A 16569-nucleotide genomic window follows, 5' to 3' on the forward strand; every position below is an offset into this window, starting at 1 on the left:
CGTGCAAATACCTTGATAGTCTCCTAGAGCATGAAAACTTGTTCAACGACTGCCACTGGGACCAAAAGTGCCTGAATGTGCATACAAGGTGCAGGAGGTAACCTGAGTACACCAATTCAGTAAGTAACAATTCCAAACTGTGGACTGAAAGGTAGTGACGAACTCAACCACGACATAAATAATAGAAATGAATGTGCAGAAACATAGGCATGCTTTCAATTTAATAGGCAGCTAAAACAGTAAAATAGAGCAGATACGAACAAGGTAAAGAATAAAACTTTGCTACATCTACATGCCAATGCACATGCTCTATGTGATGCACCATGCTGTCTCATGTGCTCACACTCTCAAATGCTCATCCACTCAGTACTGTATATGGCTCATACAGCCCAGGGAAAATCCATCCCGGATTATATATGTCTCTGACAGCAGTCACTCAGTACTGAGGAAGTCTAATCCAACCCTATGGAGAAAATCCATCTCCAAGTAATAACAATAACCTCACAACCACTCGGTACTGTATATGGCTCACACAGCCCAAGGAAGATCCATCGCGTAATATATACATCAGTGACCATTAGTCTCCAGTACTGAGGACATAGGCCAATCCAGCCTCATGGAGAAGATCCATCTCTAAATAATAATATCAACTGCGCTTACAAGGGTGTGTACAGACTTCGGAGGGGCTCTTCCAGCCCAAGTGCTATCACAAATAAATACAACCACTACAACATTTAGCCCTATCCCATAACTGTCACTCATAATCAGGCTCTCGGCCTCACTCAGTCATCACTCTTCAGTTTCACCCACAGACTTACAACGCTATAAAACTAGCTCGGAACGATGATATGATGTGACAATAAATAAAAACTAAGACTGAGATATGATATGAAATGCATGAATATGACTGTGTACAGAATATCAATGGAATCAGTGAGATGACACCAGGAAATGACCACTAGCGGTCCCAACAGTATCAGCGTAAAGCCCTAACATGATATCTATCATGATTTATAGCTTATTTACTTTATCACGTAACGGAACACGGATATCAACAAGAAAGAGTCACTAAATGGTTCCATGGAATGAACCAGGTCACGATTCTCACGGTGCACACCCGTACACCCATCACTTGGCATGTGCGTCACCTCAATACTAACCACATAACACGTAGTTCGGGGTTTTGAACCCCCATAACCAAGTTTGAAAGCGTTACTTACCTCAAAACCAAGAAAATCCTACTCTCCAATGCCCTTGCCCTCTCAAATCGGTCTCCAAACGACCCGGATCTAGCCACAAGCAATATGATACAATCAATATAGGCTAAAGGAATCCATTTCACAAGAAAAACACCTAATCATAGCCAAAATCCGAAATCGGCTCAAACTCGGCAACCGGGCCCACGTGTCGAAATCCGACAAAAGTCACAAAACCTGAAATCTCATTCACTCACTAGTCTAACCATACCAAATTTACCAAATCCGACCTCATTTGGTCACTTAAAACCTCAAATTTCTCTCTCCAATTCTCAAGCCCTAATCTCCCAAATTTCACCTCAACACCACATAATCTAAGTGGGAAAAACAATGGGGAGACAATATTTATGATAAAAAATGAGTTCAAGATGCTTACCTCTGAAATCCCCACGAAAATCCTCTTCAAAATCGCCTAAGCCCGAGTCTAAAATGTTGAAACAAGACTAAAATTGTGAACTCTTGTTTTTAAATATCCTGCCTAGATTTTTCGCACCTGCGGGTCATTTGCCATATCTGCGGAACCGCTGTTATGGAAAATCCCGCTTCTGCGGAAAATCATTAAAAATCAAACCTCCAGCTTCTGCGATAAGTTGACCGCATCTGCGATCATCGCAGTTGTGGAAGCCCATCTCACTTGCGGTCCAAACATGCACTTGCGCCCAATAATCCGCTTCTGCGACCCTCGCAGGTGCGGGAACTTCATCGCACCTGCGCATTCTACCCAGCTTCTCCAACATCACATCTGCGATCTCTTGCATGCTTCTGCGGGCTCGCACCTATGATGAGATATCCGTAGGTATGATTATGACAACTGAGTTCAACTTTAGTAGCCTTCCAAATTCAAAACTTGTTCCATTAATCACTCGAAATAAGCCCAAGGTCCTCGGGACCTCAAAAAACATACCAACATATCTCAAAACATCATACAAACTTAGTCAAATCATGAAATAACCTCGAACAATATAAAAGACACGAGTTACACACATATTCAAAGCTAATGAACTTCGAAACTTCCAAATTCTACAAACAACATCGAAACCTATCAAATCACATCCTAATGACCTCAAATTTTGCACACAAGTAAGAAATGACACCACAAACCTACTACAATTTCCGAAAATCAAATTTGACCCCGATATCAAAAATTCCACTGCTAGCCAAAATCGCCAAAATTTTAGCTTTCGCCAATTCAAGCCTAATTCTACCACGTGGCTTCAAATCACATTCCTGACAGGCTCCTAAGTCCAAAATTACTTACCAGAGATAACAGAACAATCAAAATTGAAATCCGAGGTCGTTTACACAGACGTCAACATTCGGTCAACTCTTTCGACGTAAGTTTTCAAATAGGAGACTAAGTGTATCAATTCAATACAACACCACTTCAGACCCAAACCAACTAATTCGTTAAGTCGAAATACAGGTGAAGAACATAGAAGAAGCAAAAAATGGGGGAACATGGCTATAACTTTTGAAACGACTGGCCGGGTCGTTACATTGAACCATGTAGTAGATTAGAATTTAAGAAATAAAAGGAGGAAGATTAATGAACTTAGGCTCCTTTGACTTATTGGATGTTAGCGTATTTAAGATTTGGCATGTGGAATATCTTCCCTATGTTTTGAAATTGATCATGATGCCTTGATGAAATTAGATAGCATGTTTTGTGATGCCTATATCTCTTTTGTTTGACTATTTTTCACTTTGTGCTTAATGCTTGATATCTTGTGGCTCTATAAATACTTGCATTGTTTGAGAGTAAGAATGAGACCATCTTTAGTGAGTCATGTTCCATGTGTGAGGTGAGGGTTGAATCATTGATTTTTCTTTTTATATGCTAAGAAGTTGACTAGTTTACCAAATAGTCGACTAAATGTAAAGGCATAATAAAACTAACGATAGAAGTAAAGTGCAGGAATTAAAGATACCCAATTTTTTTATACTTGTTCTCATTCAATGTGAATCCTACTAAGGTCCCCTTGGATTTCAAGGGTGTTCTATCTTCAAACCTCCTTGAATAACTTCGTATAATTGTGTTGATGTTATATCCAAACACCAACTCACTCTTGGTTGTCAGTACAATCGTGATAATTTTGATACAATGCCTCACAAAGGTTTTTCTCTCTTTCTTCTCTGTACTGATTACACAGTAAACTACAGTTACATTAGAATGCTTGTTAGAGTAGGAGAAAGAGTATGAAGTTGGTTTAATAAAAGTATATGATTCTTCCTTTTGATGAATTGCAATATATACTTGAACTTTTTGTCTTATTTAAGCAGATCGTTGAGACATTTGTGATCCCAAGGGAATTGATCCTTGGAGTTGAATATGTTATGATTCATTCCAAGAGTAAGTGCGGAGCTTCCTTAGTTGGTTCATGATTTCCGGTCTTTCCTTATTGAAAGAGAATCTCCTATGTATGTGGTCCTTAGAATGTTCCTTGATCGAAAGGATTAACAACTTTCCTTTGCGACACATATCTTTAGCAATTAGAGTAGGCGCAATTTCAGCAATCTAGATCTCCTCAAATCTTGGTCCTTCTTTCTTTCTACTTCATCATCTCAGTTGTCGTATCTTTTACAAATTTCTTTAATCCTGGGCCTTCGTTTCTTGTTTCTATTGATAGATATTTGCATTCTTCCTTTCTTTTACTCCTTTCTTTCTTGGCTTCTTTCCTACATCATTGATAGAGTTGCTCGCATCCTTCTTTGCGTCTTGAGTGATCCTGCAAACAACAATATGTTTTTTTCATCATTGAAATCTAGATATAATAAGAACAAGGTAACTCAATTGATAGATTATTAATAACAAGGAATAAAATGACTGAATTCTATATTGTGAGGCCCTGTGAAAATTTTTCCTCTAAACCCGAAAGCTCGTAGTGGCAATCAGGATCATGTGTTAGAGATGCATAAAATTCTTCGCGGCGAGCAAGCTCACCGCGGTTCGGACCCTTTAGAACTGGTCTATGCATTAAAAAGTCAAGGAATAATATTTTCCAAAAAAGTGCATTTTTGCGGTAAAAAATGCGGTCGCATAACGGCTATGCGGACCGCATAGTCGCCGCAGAGTGAAGTAGTGTGTTGACCAAAATGATGTTAGCTATGCGGCTAATTATGTGGTCGTATACTCGATATGCGGGCCACAAAATCATTGCATAATTACCTTGGTATTTTGTAAGGGGCAGTTCTGCGGTGCATTATGCGACCGCAGAACGGGTATGTAGACCGCACTTTTGCCGCATACCCAGGCAGTATGTTTAGGTTTTGGGGAGCATTTTTGCGGTCCATTATGCAGGCCGCATGTCAGCTTTGCAATGGTAGATCCGAGTTGGGATCCAGTTTTCTAAATTTTAAAACCGACCCACTATCGTTATATCCTGTGCAATAGCTCATTTTGAGCCGAATTCCCGACACTTTTAGAGTAAGAGAGAGAGGTGTCTAAGAGAGGGGAAGTACTTCCATCATAATTACTCGATGAATCCTTGTTCAATCATTGCAGATAATCAAGTGAGGGACCTAAATCTTCATCCCAAGAGGTAAGGCTTCATCACCTCAGCTCTCATTTTTACACATAGCTACAAAGGGTCATTAGTAAGGTAATTCATGGGGGTAAGGGGGTTTGCATTGCATGCATGTGTTCTTGAAGAGTATGAGGAATTATAAAAGAGGAGGCATGGGTAATGGGCTAGTGTAATCTTGCATAAAAGAACCATAAGGTCTTAATGAACACTAATTGCTCGGTAAAATGCTCAAGAGAGCTTAGATTACGATCTTTTCTTGGTTATGAGTTAAATTGTGCTATATTGCTTAAATAGATTGAGGTGCGAACATTTCGGAACGTTATAGGATTAAGGAAAGCTCGGTTGAGCTATGTATGGCTAAAACCCCACCTTTTAGAAATTGAGCTTTATCGGTATTTGTGTGAATATGGTAAGATTAAAGCTGAATTGTTGCATTGCTTGTTATTTTACATGAATTGATCTTGTAACCGTATATGCATGAAAGATGTGTCTCAACATGATCAACGTGTTGTCTTGATAACTTGAAAAAGGCAAGAATATGAATTATGTATTGAAATGCTTGGACTTTAAATGTTGATTGAAGTTTCATTGTTGTGCCACCTACGGGAAGCCTTATCTACGCTTACAATTTAAATTGCTCCTGTGTGTACCTACTGTCCTAAATGGCAAAGTAATATTGAATGTGGGAACAATATAAAAATGCGGCCTAGTGCCAAGGATAATGTGATAAGTTGTGGCCCAAGTGCCTATGAAATGATATATGTGAAACGAAGTGATTAATGCAAAGGGAACAATGCCTTGGAAAGGCAGCCTAGCCGATCGGGCCGAGATCGTACTCCGCTCAAGATAGCAGTGGTATTGTGAAGGAATTTTGGAAAGGAAATGAGATTGTGATTGAAATATATGCCTCAAATGAGGCGACCTAGCCGATCGGGTCGAGATCGTACTCCGCTCAAGATAGTGGTGGCATTGCGAACAATAATGAATAGTGTGAAATGCCCCAAACAAAAAGCTATGTAAAAATGATATGGAAGTTGTTTGATTCTTTTATTGGATAATGTGGTGATCGTTTAGAGTTTGAGTGATACTTGTGATTTCTTGTTCTTGTATGAAAGTTCTTTCTAACTAGATGATGTTTAGTTATACATACTAGTACTATTCCATGGTACTAACGTCCCTTTTGCTGGGGGCGCTACATTTTTAAATGAATGTAGGTGGCTCCATTGCGGATAGTGCCGATCGTATGTAGCAGAGCATCCTTCTTCTCAAGAACTTGCTGAGCCCCTTCCTCCTTCACTTTTGAGGTATAACCAGAGCCTTGTTGCCGGCATTGTCACATTTATCTTTTGTATCCTTAGAGGCTCCGTAGACATAACTTATCATTTCATCCTTAGAGGCTCCGTATACATATGTGTGGGTTATGTACGAGCGTTGGATGGGTCCACGAACTATGATGTAATTCTAATTCTCGCTTTTCTAAAATGTACTTGTATGGAATCTTTGAACTTATCGGCGGTCTAATATTGTGATTTAAAATGAACTAACGTTATAGAATGCACTATCTTTCCTCGTCTAAATAAATGAATGAAAACATGGTTTCCTTATTCGTATCGAGTTGGGTAGGAAGTGTTTGATAAGGTTTGCTTAGTTGGGTTTTCTCAATTGAGCACCAGTCGCGCCTTCCGAGGTTGGGGCATGACATATACAACCTTCCAAGGACTGATAGTACAAGTCATGAGCCACTATGATCTAGATTTACAAAGCCGATACGAAGAATAAATACAATATATGTTTGAAGTTTACATAAACAAAATTTGAAATCCTAAACTACCATGAACAAGTTGTAGCTCGAATCTAAAAACACAGGCATATCTTTATGCAAGGCTTCATCTTCCACAACTACGGTGCTCTAAGATCTGCACGCAAGCTGCATAAGTGTAGTATGAGTACAACAGACCCAATGTTCTCAGTAAGTATCTTCACTAAACTCGATGAAGTAATGACTAGGTTTTAAGTTAAAGGATAATCACTTATTATTTTACCTGTGCAGATGATAAACAGAAAGAGAAATACGAGAAAGAGACATGAATAACCACATAATATATAAAACAAGAATACAAATGACAGAGGGCCCCTTAATATCATCATTTCTTAGTCTCACAACACAATACAGTAATAGAATCAACAGTTAAGAATAACTATAATACATTTTCTCTGTTGCAGCGTGCGACCAGATCCCATATATAATATCAATATCATTGCGGCGTGCAACCCGATCCCATATATTATATCAATACCATTGCAGCGTGCAATGCGATTCTATATATATAATATCAATATTGTTGCAGTGTGCAACCCAATCCCATATATAACAAAAAAGTTCATATGAAACTATTCTATGAAAACCAAGCACGGGAAATTTACAACATGACACAAAGAAAATTAACACGCAAAATTCACGTAGGAATATAAATTCAAATAGAATAAGATGAGTAGAACAACACTCTATATGTAGTCTCTCAAATATAAAGACAAAGCTTCCAGAAGGCATAACGATACAACAATCTAGAATTCACCTAATCCAGCTTAGAAAAAAGTGTAGAGCGTGAAACAAGGAAGGATCTACTTTAAGTAAAAGTAGGTATCAAGTATATGTATGTAATAAGTGAGATCATGTAACAAATGGAGGCATGTAGCAAGTAAAGAGATATAGCAAGTGAAGAGAGGTAATACGTGAAAGCAGGTAATAGGTCAAGACATCTAATAAGTAAATCACGTAACAAATAGAGGCATGTAACATGTAAAGGCTAATAACAATCAAATGCATAAAGTCGAAAGGGGAATATACAGCATAAGTAACTCAAGTAAAAGTGTAGGAGTAACAGTAACGACTCAAATAGATATAATAGTAACATCTCAAAAAGGAAAAACACAAAGGTATCTATACGAAGAACACAAACATTAAAGTAATATAGAAGACAACAAACATTAATAGGAAACAAAGTAGAGGGTATGTAGGTGTTTAACGAACGAGTAATCATAATAAGAAAATCGAATTCCCATTCTTCTCACACGGTAACAACCAACTGTCTAATCTTATTTCATACCGCACGATAATACTTATCGTGCCAACATCATATCAACTGTACGAAAACAACCACCGTGCTACACATAGCCCTAAGGCACCAATCATCATCTCTTATTACAAAAAAGAACCTCAAGTATCATGCCAATAACAGGTATAAATGAGAGTTCATGATGCTATGGTCAAATTAAGTATGTAAACAGTCTAAAAAATAACACATTAAATCCTTTTAAGATATTGTACGTTATGACATGATTTCTAACACCGTTAATTGAGTCTATTAGTCATCAAATTAAATAAAGCATACGTCAAGGGATCATCAAGCTCACCAAGGCACAAAGAAGCATATAATTCCCCCTCCTGAGCATGGAAACCCTGTCACATGTATATACGCTTGTCAACTCGTATATGCATCACCCCCCTCCATGTAGCAAACAATATCATTTAGTAGTAAAATTTCTCTCAAAAAATCTAGGAAAGATATTTACCTCATGTAGGAACAATTTCCACAATCCAATACTGTCTCCTTTAGAATTACTCATCATAACGATCAAAACCTAATCATATATCATCTGAGAAAGTCAAACAATACTAAAGGAAACAACCCCAATGAATAAAGGTTCAATATTTTCCAAATTTCCAAAAGTCAACCAAAAATCAACCCGAGCTCACATGGCCGAAATCCAAAATTAAGACCAAATCCTGATTATCCATTCACCCTCGAGCATGGATGTGTGATTTGATTTGAAATTCGACCTCAATTTGAGGTCTAAATTTCAATTTTACAAAATCCCTAAATTATACTCAAAACCTCCAAAGTCTAGTTTGAAATTAATAGAATTTATGATAAAATTCATGAAAAAGTAATTGAGATTGATTGAAAATAAATTAAAGTTGCTTACCAAAGAATTTGGGAAGAAAATTCTCTTAAAAAATATCCCATAAGGATTTTAGGGTTGAAAATAGTGTAAAATGAGCTAAGTCCCGAATCCCCATATTTTACCCAGATGCAGATGTCGCAATTGTAAACTTTTGTTCGCAATTGCGAGTGAATCACTGTTTGCAATTGTGAATTGTCTATGAGCATCACAAATATCGCAAATTAAAAAAGTACCTTGCATTTTCAAAGTTCCCACCTTTGCAAATGCGGTCCAAGCTTTGGTTTTTATGAAGCTTCCACAATCTTGCCAGTGTTGCAAATGCGACAAAATCATCTCAAATATGATCAACCCACCTATCGTGAATGCTCCTCAGACTTCGCATTTGCAAAGTCTCTTACCCCCTCCAGTATCGCAATAATGAGCGTTGTCTCGCAAATGCGAGGCTCACATTTGCAATCAAGTCCTCGCAAATGCGAGATCAACACACCTGATGTACCAACATTCCCCAATAAATTAAAATCATTTCGAAACACATGTGAAACTCAATCAAGTCCCTCGGGCTCCAACCGAACATGCACACAAGTGTAATAACAACATACAAATTTTCTTGCTACCTCAGATCATCAAAATAACATTTAAAATCACAATTCAATCATTAAAACTCAAGATTTTCAAGTTTTCAATCAAAAAATTTAAATTTTCACATAATGAGCCAAAATGCATTAAGTCATGGGATCCCACCCAAACATACATGCAAGTGCAAAATTAACATACGAACTTTCTGAAATCGTCAAAACATTGATCCATATTTGATTACCAAAAAAACGTGATCGTGGCCAACTCTAGTCATTTTTAAGTAAAAAATTATATTTTCTTCAAAAATTCATATTTTTTTTTGAAAATCGAAAAGGACGACACACACAAGTCATGAATCAGGAAATAGAGCTATGAAAAGTCTCGAAATACAAAAAGAAATCTAGTACTCAAAACGACGTGTTGGGTCATTATAGAACTCTTCCCTTAATCATTTCCCTAACAGTTGATGAACATGATATCGATAAGACATAAAACTTGTTGAAGATAATGGAAACCTGTAACGACCTGACTGGTTGTTTTGTGTATTTGAGCCTTATTTCCTCTTTTAAAGCTTCATGTATGTGTGTTTCTGGTTATGTGACTTACGAGGTTGGTTTATTTTGTTTCGGGAAGGTTTTGGATTGATTTGGAACACTTGGTTCTTGGTTTGGAAGCTTTAGTTAGAATTGTTGACTCAGGTTTTAGTTTTGTGAAAATGACCTTGTAATGGTATTTTGATGGTCCTAATAGGTTAATACGGTAATTTTGCATTCATGCGTATGCTTGAATTTAAATTTGTTGGTTCCCAGGTTAAATTGGCTCTCTTTGCCGAAAGTTGGCAATTTGAAGGTGTAGAAATTTTCTAAGTTTGACCATAGGTTAACTTTAAGGCTATCGGGTTCGAATTTTTTTTCCGGGACTTAGAATAGGTTTTTTGTCATTTGGGATTAGTGTGAAAAATTTGACATCATTCCGAGTTAGCTTGATTGGAATAAAACAGTTAGTTGTGATTCTAGTGATTCTTGAGTTTCATTGTGATTTCTATGTGGTTTGGTTTTTGATTCGTGCTTCCGAATTTTATTTTGGTATTTTGAACTCACGAGTGAGTTCGTATGATATTTCTTGGCTAGTGTGAATATTTGATGTGGAACCCCGGGGGCTCGGGTGAGTATCAGACGCATTTCAGATCATTTGAGTTAAGTTTCAGATTAGCTGGTTCTTTGCTAGTGCTGCAGGTCTCATAAATGCAAGATCCTGTTCGCATTTGCAGACCTCGCATTTGAGAGGTGTGAATCTCATTTGTAATTATTTCCTTAGTGGAATGGCTTCACAATTGTGGAGCCAATATCGCATTTGTGGATGTTGGCAGGGGGTGACAGGCTTCACAATTTACAATTGCGATGGGGAGCTCGGACTAGAGCAGGCCACATTTGCGATCTTTTTCCCATATTGAACCAGGTATTAGTTTTTTTTGAGTAGATTAGAATTTAGGAAATAAAAGGAGGAAGATTAATGAACTTCGGCTCTTTTGACTTATTGGATGTTAGAGTATTGAAGCTTTGGCATGTGGAATATCTTCCCTATGTTTTAAAATTGATCATGATGCCTTGAAGAAATTAGATAGCATGTTTTGTGATGCCTATATCTCTTTTGATTGACTATTTTTTACTTTGTGCTTAATGCTTGATATCTTGTGGATCTATAAATACTTGCATTGTTTGAGAGTAAGAATGAGACCGTCCTTAGTGAGTCATGTTACATGTGTGAGGTGAGGTTGAATCATCAATTTTTCTTTTTATATGCTAAGTAGTTGACTAGTTTACCAAATAGTCGACTAAATGTAAAGGCAGAATAAAACTAAAGATAGAAGTAAATTGCAGAAATTTAAGACACCCAATTTTTTTATACTTGTTCTTATTCAATGTGAATCCTATTCCAGTCCCCTTGGATTGCAAGGGTGTTCTCTCTTCAAACCTTCTTGAATAACTTCGTACAATTATGTTGATGTTATATCTAAACACCAACTCACTCTTGGTTGTCAGTACAGTCGTGATAATTTTGATACAATGCCTCACAAAGGTTTTTCTCTCTTTATTCTCTCTACTGATTACACAGTAAACTATAGTTACATTATAATGCTTGTTAGAGTAGAAGAAAGAGCATGAAGTTGGTTTAATCAAAGTATATGATTCTTCCTTTTGACGAATTGCACTATATACATGAACTTTGGCTTGTCTGATTTAGGCAGATCGTTGAGACATTTGCTTTTGAAAGGTTTCACAATTTTCTTCCCAAATTCCATCCCAAATCACGAATTAAATGATGAATTCAGTAAAAAAATTATGTATTCTAGCCAAATCTAAGTTAAAATCACTTACCCCGAAGAATTTCTTGAAAAACCTTCGAAAAATCGCCAAAATCCGAGCTCTCTAGGTCTAAATATTAAATAAAACCCAAAACCTCATATTTATAGGGTACCCATCAGATTTCAGCCTTCGCGGGCTGCACCAAAACGACCGCGGGCTGCACAATCCAGTGCAGTCCGTGCAAAAACAACCGCGGCCGCACATGCCTTCCTCTGTAGTGACAGGCTTTAGTATTTTAGCCATAACTTTCACTACATATCTCCAAATTGTGATATCTTTATATTTCTGGAAACTAGACACGAAAGGATACAACTTCCTTTTTTGAATCACCTCAAAACTCCTTATAGACCAAATGATATGAGCTTCCGAAGTTGTACTAGCGGGAAGGTTCTTCACCGCAGCCGCGCCCCCTTTTGTGGGATCCGCGCGACACCTACCACGGCGGCGCCCTCTTTTGTACGGTCCGGACAGCACTCACCGCGGGCGCACTCATTTTTGTGCGCACCGCATGGGTGAGTTCCGGGGCCTGCAACCCTTCTGGACCTGCTACGGCTATGATTTTTGCACTAAAACATCCTGGAAACTCCGAAACATCAAACTAATTGTACCAACACATCCCATGACATCGTTCAAACTTGTTCAACTCTTCGGAACGCTTACAACAACATCAAATCACCAATTTAACATAGGATTCAAGCCTAAGAACTCCAAGAACTCTTAAATTATGTTTTCGATCAAAAGGTCTATCAAATCTCGGCCGAATGACCTGAAATTTTGCACACACATCCCAAATGACACAACGAAGCTACTACAACTCTCAGAATTCCATTCCGACCCCTATATCAAAATCTCGCCTATCAACCGGAATTTGCCAAAATATCAATTTCGCCAATTCAAGCCTAAATCTTCTCTACAACTCCAAAACCCATTCCAATCGCGCTCCTAAGTCATAAATCACCTCCTAAAGCTAACCGAACCATCGGAACATACTTCCAAGCCTTCTAACACATAAGTCAACATCCGATTGACTTTTCCAACTTAAGCCTTCTTAAAAGAGATTAAGTGTCTCATTTCTTACCAAATCCTCTCTGAACTGGAACTAATCAACCCGATCACATAAAACACGAATAACAAAACGTAAAGAAGCTGAAATGGGAAAAACAGAGCGGTAATTCATGAGACGACTGGCCGGGTCGTCACATTCACCCCAACTTAAACAAACGTTCGTCCTCGAACGAGTCAAGAAACATAACTGAAGCCTCGAATAGGTGAGGATATCTGCTCCGCATCTCCCGCTCGGTCTCCCAAGTAGCCTCCTCCACGGGCCGACCTCTCCACTGCACTTTCACTGAAGCTATACCCTTTGACCTCAACTTCCGAACCTGATGACCCAAAATAGCTACTGGCTCCACATCAAAGGTCAAATCATCATCCAACTGGGTCGTCAAATCATGAGACGGATCTCCGATATATTTCCAGAGTATAGAAACATGAAACACCGGATGCATACTCGACAAACTGGGTGGCAACGCAAGCTCATAAGCCACCTCCCCAATCCTCCGAAGCACCTCAAAAGGCCCAATGAACCGCATACTCAACTTTCCTTTCTTCCCAAACCTCATAACACCCTTCATGGGCGAAACCTTCAGCAAGACCTTCTCACCAACCATGTTGGACATATCTCGAACCTTCCAGTCCGCATAACTCTTCTAACGTGACTGCGCTGTACGAAGTCTCTCCTGAATCACCTTAACCTTCTCTAAGGCATCTTGAACCAAATCTGTCCGCAATAGTCTAGCCTCGCCGGGCTCGAACCAACCAACCGGAGATCTACACCGGCTCCCGTACAAAGCCTCATACGGAGCCATCTGAATACTCGACTGGTAGCTGTTATTGTAAGAAAACTCTACAAGCGGTAGAAACGCATCCTATGAACCTCCAAAGTCAATAACACAAGCACGTAACATGTCCTCTAATATCTGAATCGTACGCTCGGACTGTCCGTCCGTCTGAGGATGAAAAGCTGTGCTCAACTCCACCTCAGTACCCAACTCTCGCTGAACAGATTTCCAAAACTGGGAAGTAAACTGATTAACTCTATCTGCGATGATGGAGACTGGAACACCATGCAACCGAACAATCTCCCGGATATAAATCCCTACCAACCGCTCTGAAGAATAGGTAGTACACACAAGGATGAAATGCGCGGACTTGGTCAGTCGATCCACAATCACCCAAATAGCATCGAACTTCTTCAAAGTCTGAGGAAGACCACTCACAAAATCCATGGTGACTCTCTTCCACTTCCACTCGGGAATAACCATCTGCTGAAGCAAGCCACCCGATCTCTGATGCTCATATTTAACCCGCTGACAATTGAGACACCGAGCTACAAATTCCACAATATCTTTCTTCACTATTCTCCACCAATAGTGCTGCCTCAAATTCTGATACATTTTCGCGGCACCCAGATGGATAGAATACCGCGAGCTATGGGCCTCTTCCAGAATCCATGCTCTAAGCCCATCCACATTGGGCACACAAATCCGGCCCTGCATCCTCAACACACCATCATCACCAATGGTCATATCTCTGGCATTACCATGCTGAACTCTGTCCTTAAGAACAAGCAAATGCGGATCATCATACTAGCACTCTTTGATGCAATCATATAAGGAAGACCGAGAAACCACACATGCCAACACCCGACTAGGCTCCGAAATATCCAATCTCACGAACTGATTGGCCAAGTCCTGAACATCAACTGCAAGGGGTCTCTCCCCAACTGGAATATACGCCAAACTCCCCATACTCACTGCCTTTCAGCTCAACGCATCGGCCACTACATTGGCCTTTCCTGGATGGTACAATATAGTGATATCATAGTACTTAAGCAATTCCAACCATCTCTGCTGCCTCAAATTAAGATCCTTTTGCTTGAATAAATGCTGAAGACTACGATGATCGATGAATACCTCACAAGATACACCACACAAATAATGCCTCTAAATCTTCAATGCATGAACTATGGCAGCCAACTCCAAATCATGAATAGGGTAGTTCTTTTCATGGGGCTTCAACTGACGAGAAGCATAAGCAATAACTCTACCCTCCTGCATCAATATACAACCAATCCCAACTCTCGAAGCATCACAATACACGGTATATGAACCTAAAACTGATGGTAAAACCAACACTGGAGCTGTGGTCAAGGCTGTCTTGAGTTTCTAAAAGCTCTCCTCACACTCGTCTGACCATACAAATGAAACACCCTTCTGAGTAAACTTGGTCAAGGGCGATGCGATAGATGAGAATCCCTGAACAAACCGGCGATAATGGCCTGCCAACCCAAGAAAGCTACGAATCTCTGTGGCTAAGAACGGTCTGGGCCAACTCTAAACCGCCTTTATCTTCTTCGGATCAACCTGAATACCTTCGCTGGACACCACGTGCCCCAAGAAAGCCACTGTACTGAGCCAAAACTCACACTTGGAGAATTTTGCATAAAGCTTCTCCTCCCTCAATCTCTGCAACACAACTCTCAAATGCTCCGCGTGCTCCTCCTGAATACGCGAGTACACCAGAATATCGTCAATGAATACAATAATGAACGAATCCAGATAAGGTCGAAATACACTGTTCGTCAAATGCATGAACGCTGTTGGGGCATTGGTTAGCCCAAAAGACATGACAAGAAACTCATAATCACCATATCTAGTCCTGAAAGCAGTCTTAAGAATATCTGAATTACTGATCTTCAACCAGTGATAACCCGAACGAAGATCAATCTTGGAGAACACCCTTGCTCCCTGAAGTTGATCAAATAAATCATCAATGCGAGGCAAAAGATACTTGTTCTTAATTGTTACTTTGTTCAATTGCCTATAATAAATGCACATTCTCATCGTTCCATCCTTCTTCTTCACAAACAAAACTGGTGCACCCCAAGGGGACATACTAGGCCGAATGAACCCCTTATCTAGGAGTTCCAGAAGCTGTTCTTTTAGTTACTTTAACTCTGCTGGTGCCATACGATATGGCGGACTAGAAATGGATTGAGTGCCCAGCACCAGGTCAATACATAAATCAATATCCATGTCCGGTGGCATGCCCGGCAGGTCTACAGGAAACACATCGGAAAAATCCCTCACTGTTGGGACATAATCGATACTAGGAGTCTCAGCTCCAACATCCCTCACGAACGTTAGATATGAAAGACAACCCTTACCAACCATATGTTGGGCCTTCAAGAAAGATATCAATCTACTAGGAACATAATCAGTCACACTATGCCACTCGATCCGCGGTGCACCCGGCATAGCCAAAGTGACTGTCTTAGAATGGCTGTCTAGAATAGCACGACACGGAGATAGCCAATCCATGCCCAAAATAACATCAAAATCCACCATTCTCAATAGCAATAGGTCTACTCGGGTCTCCAGACCCCCAATAGTCACGACACATGACCAGTTCACATGGTCTAAAATAATAGTATCGCCCATCGGGGTAGATACATGAACAGGTAAAGCAAGAAACTCATAGGGCGTACCCAAATAACGAGCAAAGTATGATGACACATAAGAAAAGGTGGAACCAGGATCAAATAATACAGAGGCATCTCTATGGCAGACTGAAACAATACCTGTAATGACAACATCTGAAGCAATAACATCTGGCCTGCCTGGAAGTGCATAAAAACGGGCCTGACTGCCCCCTGATAGACCTCCTCCTCTGGGGCGACCCCTGGCTGCCTGACCTCCACCCATAGCTGGCTGGGCAGGTGGTGAGGTAACTGGAGCAGAAGTCGAGGGCTGAGCCCTCTGCTGAGATGAACTAGCAATATGACGAGGACACTGCCTCGACACATGTCCAAACTCTCCA

This window comes from Nicotiana tabacum, chromosome 1 (genome assembly GCF_000715075.1).
Source record: "Nicotiana tabacum cultivar K326 chromosome 1, ASM71507v2, whole genome shotgun sequence".
In the NCBI taxonomy this organism is placed as follows: Eukaryota; Viridiplantae; Streptophyta; class Magnoliopsida; order Solanales; family Solanaceae; genus Nicotiana; species Nicotiana tabacum.